The 17,621-nt window shown below is 42.6% G+C and overlaps 1 non-coding gene across 1 annotated transcript; it reads left to right on the top strand.

The window, feature by feature from the left end:
• LOC137659348 (U1 spliceosomal RNA) lies at nucleotides 1-163 on the top strand. Its single transcript, XR_011047481.1, has one exon. It is a non-coding gene; the product is annotated as a U1 spliceosomal RNA (small nuclear RNA).
• Nucleotides 164-17,621: the final 17,458 nt, after the last annotated feature.

The following is a 17,621-nucleotide window of genomic DNA, read 5'->3' as shown; positions in this document are numbered from 1 at the left end:
ATACTTACCTGGCACAGGGGACACCATGATCACGAAGGTGGTTCCCCCAAGGCGAGGCTCACCATTGCACTCCGGTGGTGCTGACCCTTGCGATTGACCCAAATGTGGTCAACTCGGGTGCGAAATTTTTGGTAGCGGGGGACTGCGTTCGCGCTATCCCCCAATAAAAACTCTACATTATCTTGGAAAAACTAAAAGTTTAATATGCTTGAGGATATTCTGAGTAATAAAGTTTCCATACTTGACCTCATTAATGTTTTCAGAGTAGGGTAATTCAACGCGTGAAGTATCACCCTATTGGTTATACTGAGGCTTGCCTTGGCTGGATGTGGCTCTTGGCCATGTTGTTGTTGTTGGTGTATTAAAGCCAACACTTCTTGTTGGCACGGGCCTTTCTATTGTTCGGCCCGTAGGTGATCAAACGCAAAAAAGTAGGTACTAAGTTAAAAGATTGCCCAGCCTTACTGCTGGACACGGGCTTTTGCGTAGCAGCCCGTAGTATTTATTGCCCTAAGTAGGCAATAGTGTCACAGCAGTACCAGTCTCTCATGTCTGGATTTGCAGCCGCTCAGCTCCTTGAGCGTAGCTGCAGGTGCGACCGCTCAGCCCCTTGAGCATAGTCGCCAGGTTGGCAAAGATAGGTCTTGCAACTGCTCAGCCCCTTGAGCGTGGTTGCCAGTGTGGTCGCTCAGCACCAAGAGCATGACCTTGCGGACCAAGAAGCAGGACCATTTGGAGCCGAAATGAAAGGTTTCAGTAGTAGGTAAAAGTGTTGATAGCAGTAAGTCCCAGTAAGTAGGAGAGACTGGGAGAGGAGGGAAGAATTCGAGTAGTAGGAAAAAGTGGCAGATTTAAGCATAGATGCCTATCTCTGCACCGGGGAGGGTGAAACTAAGGGACTGAGGAGGGAATGAATTACAGAGGAGGGAGTCTTAGCAAGGGAGCAGACTTTGACTAGTAGTTGCAGTACTAGGGGGATCAAGGTATCCACTGGCAGGGCCTCTGCCAGGGATAAGATGGCAGATATTGCTGGGGGTTGGGGAGGAGATTGCACAGCGCTGGAGGTTGGCTCTTCAGCTGGGCTAGCGACAGCGCTGGGTTCTTGGTCCGTGGCTGCAATAGGGGCTCCTGGAGGGGGAGTCTCGGATTGTCGCCGGGGAGGCCTGGTTCGCTGAATCCGCTGGGGTTTCGGTGTCTGCCTTGGTGCAGCCTCAGGTTTGTTAGGTGTCTGCCTTGGTGCAGCCTCAGGTTTGGTCGGTGGGGCTGCCAGTGGGGTTGGTAGCCTCTTCAAGAATTCAGGACATTTCTTGTTCCATGCATGGTGAGGTCCCGCACAATTAGGACATTTTGCCTGGGTTTTTGTCCCATTCCGATGTGCGTCAATGCAGTCCTGTGTGGGATGGCGGTGGCTGCAGACTCCGCATATTGTAGGGTTCCTGCACTCTTCTTTATGGTGCCCATAGCGCTGGCAGTTGTAACAGCGCAGTGGTTCTCTCTTTGGACTTCTGATGGGAAACTTTCCCCAGAGGCCCAAATCCAGTGCCTTAGGGACTTGCCCAATAAAGGTGACTGTTACTTCGTTGGTGGGAAGTTTGCGGTGGTCAAGCTTCCTCTCGGCTTTTGCAACATTGCTGCAGTCGGTGACGAATGACAGTGGCATGTTGACAGGAAACCGATAGATCACTGCCTGTCTGAGTCTCTTCTCGGGGTCCAGGAGGGTCAGGGAGGTTTCCTGTTGGAGGATGTTGACGCTGGCAAGGTCCTTCGGAGATATAATTAAATCCCCTTTTAGGTTGGCCCTGGCTGTGATCTTGATGCCAGGGTTGGTGGTGGCAATAGCAGCAACTGCTGCATATGACGGTGAGCCTTCTACAGCTGCCATCTTGAATTTGACAAGCTGTTTGGGTTGGCTGACAGGTGGTTGTGGTTCCTCAGCAGCGGCCAAGTTTAGGTCTAAGCTTGGGTCGTTCTCAGTGATTGCCCGAGCCTCCATTAGGAGCTGTGAGAGGCATGGTGTGCAGTTGCAATCCTCTGGGTGCATTTCTGCTAATTGCGGTGGTTGATTGTCCTCAGTCAGGTCTAGAGCCATGGCTGAAACGTTGGTCTCAGGTTCCGGAGTTGCGGTGAGTGGAGCGTCCTCTGCTTCCATTTTTTCAGGTGTCTTCTGGACAGGTGGTGCCGGAGATGGGGTGGGTGGCTCCGGGATAGGTGGGTCTTCGGAGTCCATAGCTGGTTTGGCATGAGTGGGGGAGCTATGGCCTACAGTGTTGCTCCAGATAGCATACACACATGACTGGCAGTCACAGTCCCGTTCAAAGGGGAGAGAGTTACTGCAACTGGGTGCAGAGACTGTCTCTTTGTACCGTGCTTGCACCCGGTATTTTCTCTGGAAGACATCTGGATAAGGTGGCTGTGGAGGGTAGGATGGTATATCCATGTATCCTGGCCTGTGCTTCCTTTGTAGGAGGTGGTAGATACTCTCGAGTACCAGGCTGTAGCATTGAAAACAACTACATGTCTTCCTGTAAGAGAGTACCGTTGGGTCCCTAACTTTGAACCCTATGTAGTCTGCTAGCTGCTGCCTGTAGTTCTGGTACCTTAGGCAGCGATTACACTTGCATTGTTGAGCCCCATTCTTGCAGGGATTGATCCAGGATGGGTATAAGCTCCTTCTATAAGTACGGAGACTGTCATGACCGTCATCAGCCATACTGGATGGTAATTGAGCCAGTCACTGTGGTCAAAAACAGTTATTTAATTGGCAAAAAGCCAAAGAAAATAACTGGATTCTTTTCTTATATGTGGCCTCTTCAACCAAAGTTGAGAGGTCCTAGTGACTATGTGGATATAAGTCCACCCATCCAGGTGTTGCCAAGTCCGGTGCTGCTGAACTTCAGAAGGCTGGAGAGCTCTTGTCGGCGCGAGAGCTGGGCCGAGACTGCTTGGCCATGCTGAATCTCTTGCATATGTTTCTAGAAAAATCTGAAAAGTAAGATTGCTCTGGGCGGAGCAATACTCTAAAAGCAGATTCTTGTGAGCAGATATTTTGCAAGACCCTAAAAACACCAGTCAGGTCTAAAACTCCTGGGGGCCATGAAGGACCGTTAAAGAGCTTCTGTCCGGAAATATGGTCAGGCGATCTGGGTGTGTTATACAATGGTAAACTGAAGAGAAATAGACATTCATGATTTAGGAGCATAAAAGAATGGTTGACTTAATTTCTCTTAAGTTTAGTCCTCACATTAATTATTTGCTTGGGGCAGTTGTAGGGGTGTGTATGATACCGGCCATGCCCCGTAGTTTCCTTATTTTCAACCCTATTGTTAAGAATATGCTGGGTCGCAGGTAAGGACAAGGTTTGTAGGTTAGGAGTGAAAGTTTATGATATTGGTATTCTGTACATGCTGGGGGTCCTGTCCATTATTATACATGTTCAAATAATCTGATTATGTGATTCTCAGTTTTGTTTCTTTGTAATTATTTGATTTTTATTTTACCGCCTGGAAGCAACGAATGCCAATGTCGGCCGTTCCCTTACCATAATATAAAAAAATCCGCGCCATACGGCGAAACAAAACTGTAGTGTGTTGTTCTGTCACCCGTACCTTGTAACCTCAGTTGGACATTAAAATGCAACATGTGTAAAGGGGTTTTTGGTAATCCAACTCGTGAAAGTAGATAGAAAGTATTAGAAAGGGTGTGTATTAAATGAAGAGTTATGGGCCCAGGATACTCCGAGCACCAACAGTGAAATAAATCTTGTAAAAAAAAAGGGGAAAATTAGGAAGTAGAACAACATCGTGTACTACATCGTGGAAAGACTGAACTACAAGGGTGCCATGACACAGAGAGGTACACAAAATGGCGGACGAAGACAGAAAAAAAAGGCATGAAATTCTGAATTAATTGAATTATTTCTATTGGGCGAAGAGAACTAAAGCTACTCTCACTCAGAATAGGTGGTGGGAATGTATAGATCCAAGATGTGCCAACGATCAAGACGACCGGATGCAAATGAAACTTCGAAGAAATAACGATGATGCACTTAGTTATATCACACAAAGAGAGGATAATTTAGAGCTGGACATCATTGTATGTACCAAAGCAAAATAAGCATGGGATATTTTAAGTGATATCCACACAAAAATGGATACATTTCAAATTGTTGATGTGCTTGAAGAACTGTGTAACTGCAGAAAAACTGAAGAAATGTCAATGAAGGACTATATAGCGTATGTATACAGATTGGGGAGGGATGTAAATGCAGCTTTAGGGGAAGAAGTAGCTCAATTTTGAAACTCGATGGTAGCTGCGTTTTTGCTGAGAGGTCTTAAACATATTCCCAAATATCAAATTTTGTTAAAGTCACAGTTCTCAAAAATTGAAGATTTAAATATCAAAACTGTAAAGCCAGTGCTGCTTTTCGAGGAGATGCAAAATAAACTCAAAGCAAGAAAAGAAGAAAAGCTTTTAGTTTATAATATGAACTTCAGAAGAGATTCAAGAAAAGAAGATGGAAATTCAAGTACACGTTATAAAAGAGAAGAAGGTGCAAGAGGCTTTAAGAGTGAGGACAAAAGATTTGTCTGATATGCTTTTAGCCAGCTTGGACATATAGCAAGATACTGTACAAAATTTGAAGAAAGAAGAGATAAGGAAGAAAGAAGAGACAGAAGAAAGAAGAAACAATACTGAGGACAGACAAAATAAAAAAAAGCAGGAAAAGAATATCAGGGAAGAAAGCACAATATGACAGTGATAAAGACTGTGAAAGTGAATCTAAAGAAGAGGAGCTATCAGGAAATGTTGACAAAACCAGAACAGATACAAAGGCAATTGTTGCAGTAATTGAAAATGAAAGTGAAATGACAGAAAAAGTGAATGCTATTGTGAACAAGTCACCAACCAGTGAAAGAAGATTCCAAATTAATATGGAACTTGGATTCTGGTGCTAGTGATCACATAACACCTCATAAAGACATAGTTGTTGATTTTGATAGTAGCATCACAGGTAACGTAAAATGGGGCTATGGCAGGAAGTCTCCATTCTAGCCAAAGGAAAAGTGATTATGAAAATGAAAGACTAGTATAGTGAATATGAATTGAAATTACAAGAAGTATACTGTGCCCCAAATCTAGATCAAAACCTGATGTCTGAAAGAAAATTCAATGAAAAGGGATTTTAGTTAGTTACATACAAAGGTGTTAAACAAGTGAAAGATGTAAAAGAAGTATTTCTGAAAGGATACTGGAATTAGGCAGTGAAGATGTATCAGGGGAAAGCCAAGAAAAATTTTCAAGGAAAGGAAAGAGATTTTAATAAGAATGAAGATATAGAAATCACAGGAAATAGAGCAACGATAAATTTGTGGCAGAGAAGATTTGGACATGTACTACCCTTACACAAAGTTTGTGAAGCAAAGGGAAAACTTGAATACTGTACTACACAACATGCATGGAAGGTAAGTCCTAAAATAGGACAATGCCTGCAAGTCAATCAAGCAGTAGTGAAGTACTGAAAATAGTACAATGCAAGTGGAAGCTAATACTTTGTTACATTTTTAGACCGCCATTCAAGGTACAGTGAAATTGCTATGATGGAGAAGAAAAGTGAAACAATGGAGTAATTCAAGGAATACATGGTCAAGGCAGAGAGGAAATACAACAGACTTTTGGCATGTCTCCAGACTGATAATTGAGGAGAGTATGTCAGCAAGGAATTCTCTGTTTTTTCTTATAGAGAAGGGAATAGAGAGACGGCTGACTATCCCGTTCTTTCCTCAAGATGCATGATAATAGAGTCTGGAGTACTTCACAAATTCTGGACTGAAGCCATTTGTGGGGAAAAAATGATGGATAAAGTGGACTATATACTTAATGTTGTTACTGACTAAAAAGCCGCTGCAAATGTCTTTTCGTAACAACTACTACTGCTCCCTTTACGGCTTTTAAGGAATAACAGGAGATATCTCTCCCCCAATAAACTATTAATTAGTATAACCGATATTCAATAGTACTACAGTCATATAATTCCCAATAATAGGACTACACTCTAAGTCCTTTCATCTACTGAGCAGTCCCTACTGACATGGACTCAGTTCAGAAGTCTCAATAGGATACAACAGGACAAGTTTGTTTTTCTCTCTTTCCCTATCTCTCTCTCTCTCTCTCTCTCTCTCTCTCTCTCTCTCTCTCTCGCGAGTACTCACAGGTAGATTTCCCGACCTTAGAGGACCGCAGTTTGTAGTCTCGTTTTCTATAAGTTGCACAAACTTCTTAGTATGAACATCTTGATGTTAAGTAAGTATTAGATCGAATCTTAATTACCAACTATGCATCAAAGAAGAACTTAAATCAATGGAGGATATCGAAACGCACTTGTCAAAATGTAGTCAAACTTAGTTTAATAGCTAAAAGTTAAATTTTACATAAATGAGGGATTATGCAAAGACAGACAAGGGATTTTTGGGCTCAAGCCATGTCGTCCTGATGGTAGGTTCCTATAAGTAGCTTCCAAGGAATATTTGAACTACAGTGATATTCCTAGAGAATTTACCTTTAGGTCTCCAGAATTCTAACTCCTGGCGCAAATATCCTTAAAATTTCTCTAAAGGATATCGCATAAATCAGGGGACGTATATCTTGAGCAATCTTCACCCCGAATAGCGTTTTCACCTAGAGGGGGAAGAGTGGCCAATTAGAAGGGGAGCTGTTATCAAGGTTACCCTTCCTCCCATACTAATATTGAGTATCTAGATGGCGCCATATCCAAAATGGCGGTTATTCCTATTTTTGTAGCGAATCTCACGGTGGTGTTCTCTGTTGATCTAACCTTCTTGATTGATTTTGTGAGGATTATTAAGTAATCTCCAGCTATTTTTGCTTCTGGAAAGTTGAGGATTGATTATTTACAATGTATAATTTTTAGCACCTGTTCCACAGTGAAATTAGAGTAATTAATTGTGTTAGGAGCTAGGCCCGTCACCAGAGGCACCATGGGTGATATGGTTCATTATGCAAGAGTTAGTTAGCAGAATGATTCCCGGTTGTAATAGCATTAATAAATTATGAAAGCTATTTAGGCACAATTATACTAGTAAAGATATTTATTTTAAGCATAATTTCCTCTTCCTTTTGTCGATCGTATAGGTTAGAGTTTCGGTGATTTAGGTAACCGAGATCTCTTGCTTAAGCTAGCTAGTGTAGGCGATGTAGTATACTTTCAGACATTATCCCCGTTTACCCTCGTGTATCGTGTTATTAATTCAATGGGAGATAGTACATCTCCCAGAATTATATAACTCGATACTTGTCTCCTGTGGAGATTTAAGGGTAATCCCTCCTTCCCTCTGAGTGTAGCCATAGGCTACAACCCTATCTTGGTCTTGCCATTGAGTAGACACTCCGGCTTGACTAGGCTAGTGTTTTCTGTTTCTTTCCCTGGCCGGCAGATAGCTGACATTGGGTTTTTGACAGAATCTCAGAGTATTCAGTTTTTTTCCGGTGGCTGGCTCGGAGGGTGAGTAGTCACTCCCCTGCTGGCCTCAGCCACTGGCATAGGAGGCTAGACCTCCCTAGGCCGCACTTGAGGTGGTTGTATGATGCCACCACCTTCTCCCCTGCTGTCTAGAAGACTAGTCCTGTGATCGCAGACCCTAGGCTGAAGAATAAACGTTCTTCTGCCGCCTAGGATGGCGCCGACACTGAAACGATGTCTCTCCCGGGTTGAGAGGGGGCGGCAAGCCTGCCGCCTCCTCCTTAACTCGGCAGACCCTAAGTTGAAGAATAGATATTCTTCTGCCGCCTAGGACGGCGCCGATATTGAAACAGAGTTTCTTTGTTGTGTGTTAGGACCGGCAACCCTGCCGCCTCCTTCCACACTTCATACAGGACCTTTTTCCCTACCCCCTCTGTCCTTTAGCGATGACTTAGACATCGCATTCCTTGTGGCCGTCGTCCTGCAATCTCACTGCTTGCCAGCGGGTTGCGGGGCCGGCCGGGCTCCTACTTAAGCAGTTGTTTAGCCACTCAGTCTTTTCCTTACGGACATAGGATCCGGGAAGGTTGTGCCGGCTATGGCGGCTGCCGGTGGGAGACCCCTCTGCCGCTGAAGGTTCTTCAATCCTCCCTTGGACTGCCATCCACGGTCTTTGTGGCTGGATGGAAGCCTGAATGATGCATTCTCCCCTTCCATTTGAACCTTCCTTGTGGAGGAAGGCAGTAAATTTTCATACTTACGTCCTTATTTAGTGTAATCATACATTGTAATAAGGCAGTCCTTCACTCCATGCTTTCTCCCTCTATCAGCTAGTGCCGCTGCCGGCCGGGACGGCGTCGTCAGGTACTTACTCAGTCGGGGGCATGCCGACCGTACCGGTGCTGCCGGGTACAAACCTGCTGGCCATATGCCGGCTGGACTCTGCCGCCAGGGAGTAGCTCTGCCGGCAATATGCCGGCTGAATTAGTGTATGATTATACAGTAGCCAGTATATTTGCAGTAGAGTATATACTGCAGATAGAAAACTATTGTATATATTATACAGTAGTTATTTTCCAACATATCTTGTGTATCCTTACCCAGTCTTTTGCTGAGACCAATCCTTTATTGAAAGAATAGAATTTCTTCAATACTCTGATTAGAAATCAGTCTACAATTTACCCCACAATATTGAATATTTAGAAGGGTCAGTGGTAGTACACTTTCGATCCCTAAAGGTTAGAACCCTTATCTTTGAGCTTCCCTGATCAGGAAGCTCTATAGTTTTAATATTGGAAGGGAAGGTCACAACAATTGGCTGGGTGGGATACACAAGTATGTGTCTTTAATAATTGCTAGTCCAGTCGGCGACATGCCGGCCGGACCGTGCCGCCAGGTGCTAGCCATGCCGGCAACACTCTGGCTGAACTACACTATATGATTATACGGTAGCTAGTATATTTGCAATATAATATATACTGCAAACAGAAAACTGTAGTATTATTATACAGTAGTTAATTTCTAACATATCTTGTGTACCCTTTTACAGGCTTTTGCTGAGACCGAACCTATATTGAAAGAATAGAAACCCTTCAATACTCTGATTGAAAATCAGCTAATACTTACCCCACAATATTAAATAATTAGAAGGGTCAGTGGCATTGTACACTTCTATTCCTAGGGGTTTGAACCTTTCTCTTTCGAGTTACCCTGATAAAGGAAACTCTTTATCTTCAATATTGGGGGGGAGGTTACAGCAATTGGCTGGGGGGGATACACAAGTATGTGTCTTTCCCCATTTCTTTCTAGCTTACTATCCTAAGCTATAAGGAATAAAATATGAATAATTGCATATCTGTTTATCATGTGAGATAAACAATCGTATACTCATTTAGTTTTCCTTTCATTACAGGAGGAACCCCAGATGACATGTGCAATCTTAGGAGTAAGTATTTCAACGGTCATACAGCATGCAGGTCTCATGCCCCCTGCACCATTATTACCGAATCCCTGCAATATCTGCCGGACCTTAGTGACCGAAGGTTTTGATGACCCCAAGTCAACGGAGTCTATGGATGCGGCACGTAAAAAGCTACGCACATGGGTAAGAGGGTTCCAGGAAAACTCTCAGGGGCCATACCTACCTAACGATAGGATGCGTAGTTTACTGTTCCCGAAAGCGGGTAGTGAAATGGTTGTGCCTCAAGCACGACTCGCACCTCCCTGCGTCCAGATTACCATCAAGACGGATGGCAGGGAGGCACCTCCGGGAGATGTCGACGATGTCTTGTCGGAAATTCTTCCGTCTGTGCTGGCCCCGGAGCCGTTACCCTCGACGTCTTCACCTTCTACCCCTCCATTGGAGAACACGAGCCAGGCGCTGGCCCATTTTACGGATTTAACGGAGAACATTCGCAAACGAGGCGAGCAAGGGAAACGAAATTCAAGAGAGAGCTCAGTGAAGCTCCACTTATCGCCTAACGAGGGTCATTCGAGCGACCCAGAGACCAAGACCTTCCGACCTGCTCCAAAACCAATTCCTGGAGGTATGCGGAGCTTATGCCAATTTTGAACGGCAAACTCTACATCTCAGAGAAGATGGGAGCTGTCCCCTTAGACGATATCCAGTTTTGGCCAAGCTTTAACGCTTTCCCTGATTGCTTCATTCGACTGAAGCATGAACCAATATCAAAAGAGGAGACAGAATTGGAGGAAGTCATGGTTTTCGACCACGATAAGGCACAAACTCTCTAGCCTGAGAAAAGCGGGTTATTCGGTATCGAAAGTATTCGCCTTGAGTAAGAAACACCCTACCTTTCTTGCTCTTGCTTCAGTATCATTCCCCTTTATGTGGTAGGCTTTTAAATTTGTTGCTAAGGCAGTGGAGGTAAGCAAACCATGCCCTGCACTTGAGGAGTGCAGGCCTCTGTCACTTCCTTACCCATGCAGGAGAAGGAATGGAAGTAAGTCCACCTAATCTTCTCAGTAGGGAGTTGATATCTTCCAACATCTGGGGTAAAAACCTCTTCCAAAACGATGTAGTCAAAGAGGTAGTCGAGAAAGCCATCACGGAGAATAGGAACCTTCTCCAGAAGTGGGGCATCTCTTCAAAGAGGAAGTCTTCCCCGGATGTGGGTTCCAACCTAAAAGGAAGACGAAAAAGCCTATACATTTCCCTCGGCCTGCTCAACAACATCCCACAGTTTCTATGACCGCGGTGCCCCAGGTAGGCAGTCAAGGAGGTAAACCCTCCGATCAATCAAAGCAAGGAGACGCTTCCGGTAGGACGGAGGCTCCAACAACTTTAGGATTGGTGGACCTTCGATCCTTGAGCCCAAGGCCTAATCAAGATTGGACTAGGACGGAAACTAGACATGTCTCTACCATTATTTACTCAACTCTTCCAACACTTCAACCCCGTATTAGAAGAGTATACCCTATAGCTCTTGAGCGTACAGGTTATAAGGAAACCAAAGTACATCAAATTCCTGGGAAGGCTGTGTTGTGATCCCAAGAAGTTCTCAAGAAAACTCAGAGTCATTCTGGACTTGTTGCCACTCAACAAGTTCATAAGAAACAGCAAGTTCAGGATGTTAATCCTTCTGCACATAAGGACCCTATTGAAGAAAGGGGCGTTCACAGTCTCGATAGACCTGACAAATGCTTATTGGCATCTTCTAGTCAGTCGCCCCCTCTCCTCCTACCTAGGATTCGAGTTTCAGAAGATAAAGTATGTTCTAAGAGCCATACTCTTCGGACTAAACATAGTCCCAAGTATCTTCACGAAATTGGCAGACGCAGTCGTGCAACAACCACGCCTAGAAACTGTTCAGGTAACAAAGTACCTGGATGACTGGCTGGTGCGGGCAGCACCCAAAGAGGCTGGTCTGCAAGCATCCAAGGAAGTTACCCAGTTCCTGGAACTTCTGGGATGCAAAATCAACCTCAAGAAGTCTCGACTCTCTCCAGCTCAAAGGTTTCAATGACTGAAAGTTCATTGGAACCTGATGTCACATTGTCTCTCCTTTCTTTTAGGGAAGAAGAAGGAGATCGCAGGGTTGGTCAAGAAACTACTGTAATCCGACAGGATTTCAAGACGCTAACAGGAAAGAGTACTGAACTCTCTCCAGTTTGCAGCAGTGACAGACCCAGTGCTAAGAGCACAGCTGAAAGATGTGTCAGGAGTCTGGTGAAGATAACGCATAAACGCTCAAAGAGATCTAAAAGGACCAATATCGGCCTTACTTTGATCACTTCTCAACCCATGGTCGAAGGCCAAGAGCCTAATGAAGACCGTGCCCTTGCAACCACCTCTACCATCGATTATCATCCACATTGATGCCTCGACGGAAGAATGGGGATTTCACTCCCATCAAAAGAAAGTCCAAGGGTCTTGGTCATCTCTGTTCAAGACTCTTCTCATCAACATTTTGGAAACCATGGACAGCGAAGTGATAGCGAGACGTCTGAGCCGACAAGGCTCGAGATCGTCCCAGATGATCTACGCGATATTAGCTATCCCTTGCCTAAAGAAACGGCACCTATCAGTAGTTCACTTACAAATGATCCGCAATGTGACAGCAGAGGCTTTTCTCAGGCTCAAGCCGATAGAGTCAGAATGGCCCACAGATGCAGACTCATTCTCTTCCATCTTGGAACAAGTCCCGGAACTGCAGATGGACTTCTTCGTGACGAGCGTCATCAAGAAACTACCTCAATATGTAGCCCCATACGAGGACCCTCTAGAGAAGGTAACGGACGCCATGTCCCTAGTTTGGAATGGATGGACCCGGAATTTCCTGTTCCTTCCATGCAATCTCCTGCCGAAGGTCCTCAACATGCTGAGATCCTTCTAAGGAACGGCAGCTCTAGTGGCTCCCAAATAGCTCATGAGCAACTGGTTCCCCCTTAGTGAGGGAACTGAGGCTGAGGCTGGCCCTTGTACTGAACCCAGCACTATTTCAACGGGTTCAGAAGTTAACTGTCTTCGATTCATCACAGAGAACCCAAAACCTTCATTTCATGATTTTCTCACCCTAGCGGTTAAGAAAAGTTTTGGGATCTCAAAAGGCAGTATAGACTTCTTAGAAGAATACAAGTCCAAGTTAACCAGAAGACAATATGAATCGTCTTGGAAAAAAGTGGGTTGCTTTTGTTAAATCAAAAGGACCGAAAGAAATTTCAATAGACTTCTGTCTGTCCTTTATCCACCTTCATAATCAAGGTCTGGCAGCTAACACGATAACTACGTGTAAGTCAGGCTTGACTAGACCTCTTCTAGATGCCTTTCAAGTGGATCTGACGAACGAAATCTTTAACAAGATCCCGAAGGCATGCGCTAGTCTAAGGCCTACGGCTCCTCCGAAGCCCATTTCATGGTCTTTGGACAAGGTCCTACATTATGCTTCATCTGTGAACAATGAAGATTGTTCTCTCAAGGATCTAACCCAGAAGGTTATTTTCCTCTTTGCTATATCCTCAGGGGATAGAGTTAGTGAAATAGTAGCCCTGTCAAGAAATGAGGGCCACATTCAGTTCACAGAAGTGGGAGAACTGAATCTCTTTCCTGATCAAGCTTTTCTCGCCAAGAACGAGCTACCCACTAAAAGATGGGTCCCTGGAGAATCTTCCCTCTGAAGGAAGATGTCTCTCTATGTCCAGTAGAGTGTCTAAAGGTCTATCTTCGTAGAACTTCAGACTTCAGGGGAGAACAGCTCTACAAAAGAGAAACCTCAGGATCAGACTTATCCCTAAAACAACTGAGGGTGAAGCTCACCTACTTTATTCGCAAAGCGGATCCAGACAGTACACACGCAGGTCATGATCCGAGGAAAATTGCTTCATCACTGAACTTTTTACAGTATATGGACTTTGAGCGTCTTCGCTCATATACTGGATGGAAATCATCCAGAGTGTTCTACAAACACTACGCTAAGCAAGTCCATGAACTGAAGCATTATGTGGTGGCGGCAGGTAGTGTATTTTAAAACCTGTCGTCTAGTGCTGCGATGAACAATTAATTGATTGGGACTATCAATTAAGGTGAAAAAGGTTGACACTTCCAGTGTGATACCTTTCAAGTGAGTGGCACCATGGTGACACTAAGACTGTTCAAAATGTCAGTGTGGAATTATACAGATAACTCTTGTGCCGTGTGTACATAGTACACAGTGTTGATAGTATACATCATTTACAGAATTTATATTGGAAAAATTTATCAATATTTTTAGTTTTAGAGTGGCACTCATCATTCCTTCCTTTTCAGGGAGGAAAAATATTTTCTGTATACGTTGCACGTATAATTCCTTTAACCCGTTACATTCGTTACAGTCGTTATTCCATTTAGTCATTTATTCGAAATAAATGTTTAATAGAATGTAATTGCGTCCTATTGTGCCCTGCAATTTGCACATTAAATATGCCAGAGTTTTCTTACTTATTTATTTAAGTAAACATCATTTCATAGTATGCTTAAAAACAATGGATATACTGTAGTTGACACTGATATTGTCCCGACAATATATTCAAACCGTGAGACCGTTTGTATATCAGGTGGATACTTGTGTTTGTTCATACAATATATGCTAACCTTGAGGCCCCGAAAAACCTGTTTTTGGGTGAGATAGCCATGTTGTCCTGTTGGCCCCGCCCTCCTTTTCTATAGAAAAGGCCTTGGCAGGATCCCTCCCGAAACTACTATATCTGTAGCACCATGCTCAATGCTACAAGGAATAACCGCCATCTTGGATATGGCGCTATATAGATACTCAATAGTAGTATGGGAGGAAGGGTAACCTTGATAACGACTCCCCTTCTAATATGTCACTCTTTCCCCTTCTAATATGTCACTCTTTCCCCTCGAGGCGAAAACGCTGATCTGGGTGAAGATTTCTATGTGTCATATCAAGATATACGTCCCCTGATTTGTGCGATATCGTTAAGAGAAATCTTAAGGATATTCGTGCCAGGAGTTAGAATTATGGAGAACTAAAGGTAAATTCTCTAGGAATATCACTGTAGTTCAAATATCCCTTGGAATCTACTAATAGGAACCTTCCATCAGGATGACATGGCTACCTCACCCAAAAATAGATTTTTTGCTTCGCTCAAAATCCGTTTTATAAGGCAATGGCACTTTAACAAAATTACGACAAAGTTTAAAGAATAAGGGTAAATCACCACTTCTAGTCTTATACACACACACACATCCACCACCGCCACGACACCCGATAACATATCAGCTCAAAGTTTGAGCCTGAGGCCCAGAGCAAAAAGCTGTCTCCTTCGTCGTGCATTCAGATTTTATACGAGGAAAGGAGACAAGTTATACAATTACAAAGTATGTAAGACTGCCTACAAGATTTACATTAACACAAAAAACCTTGATACAATTTCAAAGATCAACATAAAAACAAATTAAAAACACACAGCATGTAATTTTAAACACATTTCTTAAATGTAATTAGCTGTTTGGTGGTGTGTGACAAATACGTTCATGGGTAGTATCATGCCCATACATCTATGGAAGAGCGCGAACTAGGTGAATCATAGGGCGAACACTGCTCTCGTTGTGTTCTAGCCTTTGACCTCAACTGATAGATTCTCTGGCGAGATGTAAACTAGTTACAGTACCTTCAATTACTACCACAGGTACAACACATTTGCCAGAAGCACAAACGAAACTTCTTATTAAAACTGAAATTTATATTAACATTTTGTAAGCATATTTTACGGTGATTGACCATACGTGAAATGCTACATACTAAAACCATAGTCATGCATGAAAATAACAATAACGTAAGAGTGTTATTCTCTCGTAAAATGTGGTTCTTTAACTCTTAACATAATATGCAATTAAGAACATATTTCTACAAAATACGAAGACATGCAAATTTTGGTTTCATGAATAGAGACATAAACGAAATAACATAATTTCTGTTAACCAATTACCCGACAATTGACAATTCTCAATAATCAATCAATCAATAACCTGTATGAACACGCAATACTAATAACCTTACGGTAAAAGGAAGATTATGGTTATACAGACGCATACACAAAAATGTTATGTTAAATCGTTGTGAGGGGAATTTTTTGCACTATTCTTCATGCTAATTACATCAAGAATAGAACAATGTCAATTGCCATAAACGAAATTCTATTAGCGCTGTGGAATGGGAGAAACCTCAAATGTGACAACCTGAAATTGATTAAAGTGTTTGGCTGTGAAGCTTGAGCTAAGCCTAGGGAGAGACTGAAGCTCGAAGTTCAAGCAGAAAGATGTGTCTACATGGGGGTTTGCCCAAGCCAAAAGGGATTCAAGTTGCGGAATATCAACAAACAAGTCATGATCAATGCCATTAACATTGATTTTAAAGAAGAGATTTACCCTTTCAAGATAAGGGAACCAACAGTAGAAACTGCACCCAAGAAGCAAGCAGTAACTTTCTTCTTATCTGACTCGGACACTCATAACAACTCCACTGGGGAGAACCATTTCTCAGATGATAAAAACAGGGAAGAAAATCAAGATAATCAAGAAGACAAACCTTAAAATTTTGAAAACAGTAAAGAAAATCAATAAGAATTTCTTGAAAAACAAGAAAATCATGATAATCAAGAAAATCATCAAGAGAACCATGACGAAGAACGTAATTTTGTCAAAGATCCCAAAGGATGAGGAAACCAAGGAAGTGCCAATGTTGCAAGGTCAATACATATTTCCAGCATTTTCCAAAATACTTATTGACTGTCGAAGAAGCATTCAATTGTCCTGACAAAGACAAATGAGAAGCTGCAATGCTGCAAGAAATGAAATGTTATAAAGCATGGACTCCTGGAAAACAGTGCCAAGACCTACAGGACACAAAATGATTGATTGCAAGTGTGTATTCAGAAGAAAATACGTTGAAGTAGGTGAGGTAGGGGTACACAAAGCAAGACTTGTGGCCAGGGGGTTCTGCCTAACACGTTATGTGGACTACCTCGAGACTTACAATCCTGTAGTGAGGAAATCAAGCACTTGACTGTTACTTGCATTAGCTGCTGAAAATTCATGGTCTGTTGAACAGCTTGACTTTAATTCAGCCTATCAAAACTAGATTCCAATGTTCTACAAGTTACCTATGTCAAGGATTAAGTCTATTGTTTCTAACTGATATTCAGTAAAGCTTGTCATTAGTATTTTGATAGAAGATTAAAGAGAATTAGAATAACCATACGCCTTTCGACTGAACTTGGGCGATATAACCAGATGACCTTTAATTTGTGGTCTCTCTTAGCTCTCTCCACAGTTTTTTTTTTTTACTTGGGTAATATCCTGAGCAGATGATATAAGCTGGGTCATATGGGGAGCAGATGATATAAGCTGGGTAATATGCTGAGCAGATGATATAAGCTGGGTAATATGCGGAGCAGGTGATATAAGCTGGGTAATATGCTTTGTAGATGATATAAGCTGGTAGTATGCTGTGGAGGTTGATATAAGGTCCTGGTAATCTTTACCGAATCGAGCCAAGCAGATGTTAATCACTTATTATTAGGACATCTACTTATTTCGATATTTAGAAGATGCAAAGCTCTTGTTATAAGGACATCTACTTATTGAATATTAAATTTTCCTCCTAATGATTAGTGTTAATCTTCATTTTTTTTTTTTTTTTTTTTTACAATCATGGATTCTATAAATTGTGAAGCTTTCCATTTGTGTTACTTTAGCTATCAATATATATCAAGGGGTGTATGTATGATAGCAGCCACCTGTATGTAAATCTATATGTATTGTTTGTAAAAGATGACATTTTCCTTCGTTAGGATTTATTATAACTAAAAGGATTTCCGAAATATTGAATAGGGGAAATCCCCTAGGGGTGGGGGGGGGGAGGGAGGTTTAGAACTTAAGCTGTCAACAGACAAAGAATAAAAAACATTGAAAAGTCACTTAAGAAAAATATCGTTTTACAATAATTCACTAAGATGCATTATTTATATTATAAAATGGTTCAAGCATGTTTCTATGAACTTAAATGTATTATATACATCATCTTAAAGAATTTATTGCATACAAACTAATATGAGAAGAAGTGTACTCAGTTCACCTCATCTTGGATGCTGTGATGTGTGGCAAGAGTGGAAGTTCCTTTAG

The sequence above is a fragment of the Palaemon carinicauda genome, chromosome 19 (assembly GCF_036898095.1).
Source record: "Palaemon carinicauda isolate YSFRI2023 chromosome 19, ASM3689809v2, whole genome shotgun sequence".
NCBI classification, from domain to species: domain Eukaryota; kingdom Metazoa; phylum Arthropoda; class Malacostraca; order Decapoda; family Palaemonidae; genus Palaemon; species Palaemon carinicauda.
The sequence above is the reverse complement of the archived record's forward strand: the minus strand, read 5'-3'. Positions and strand labels throughout refer to the sequence as shown.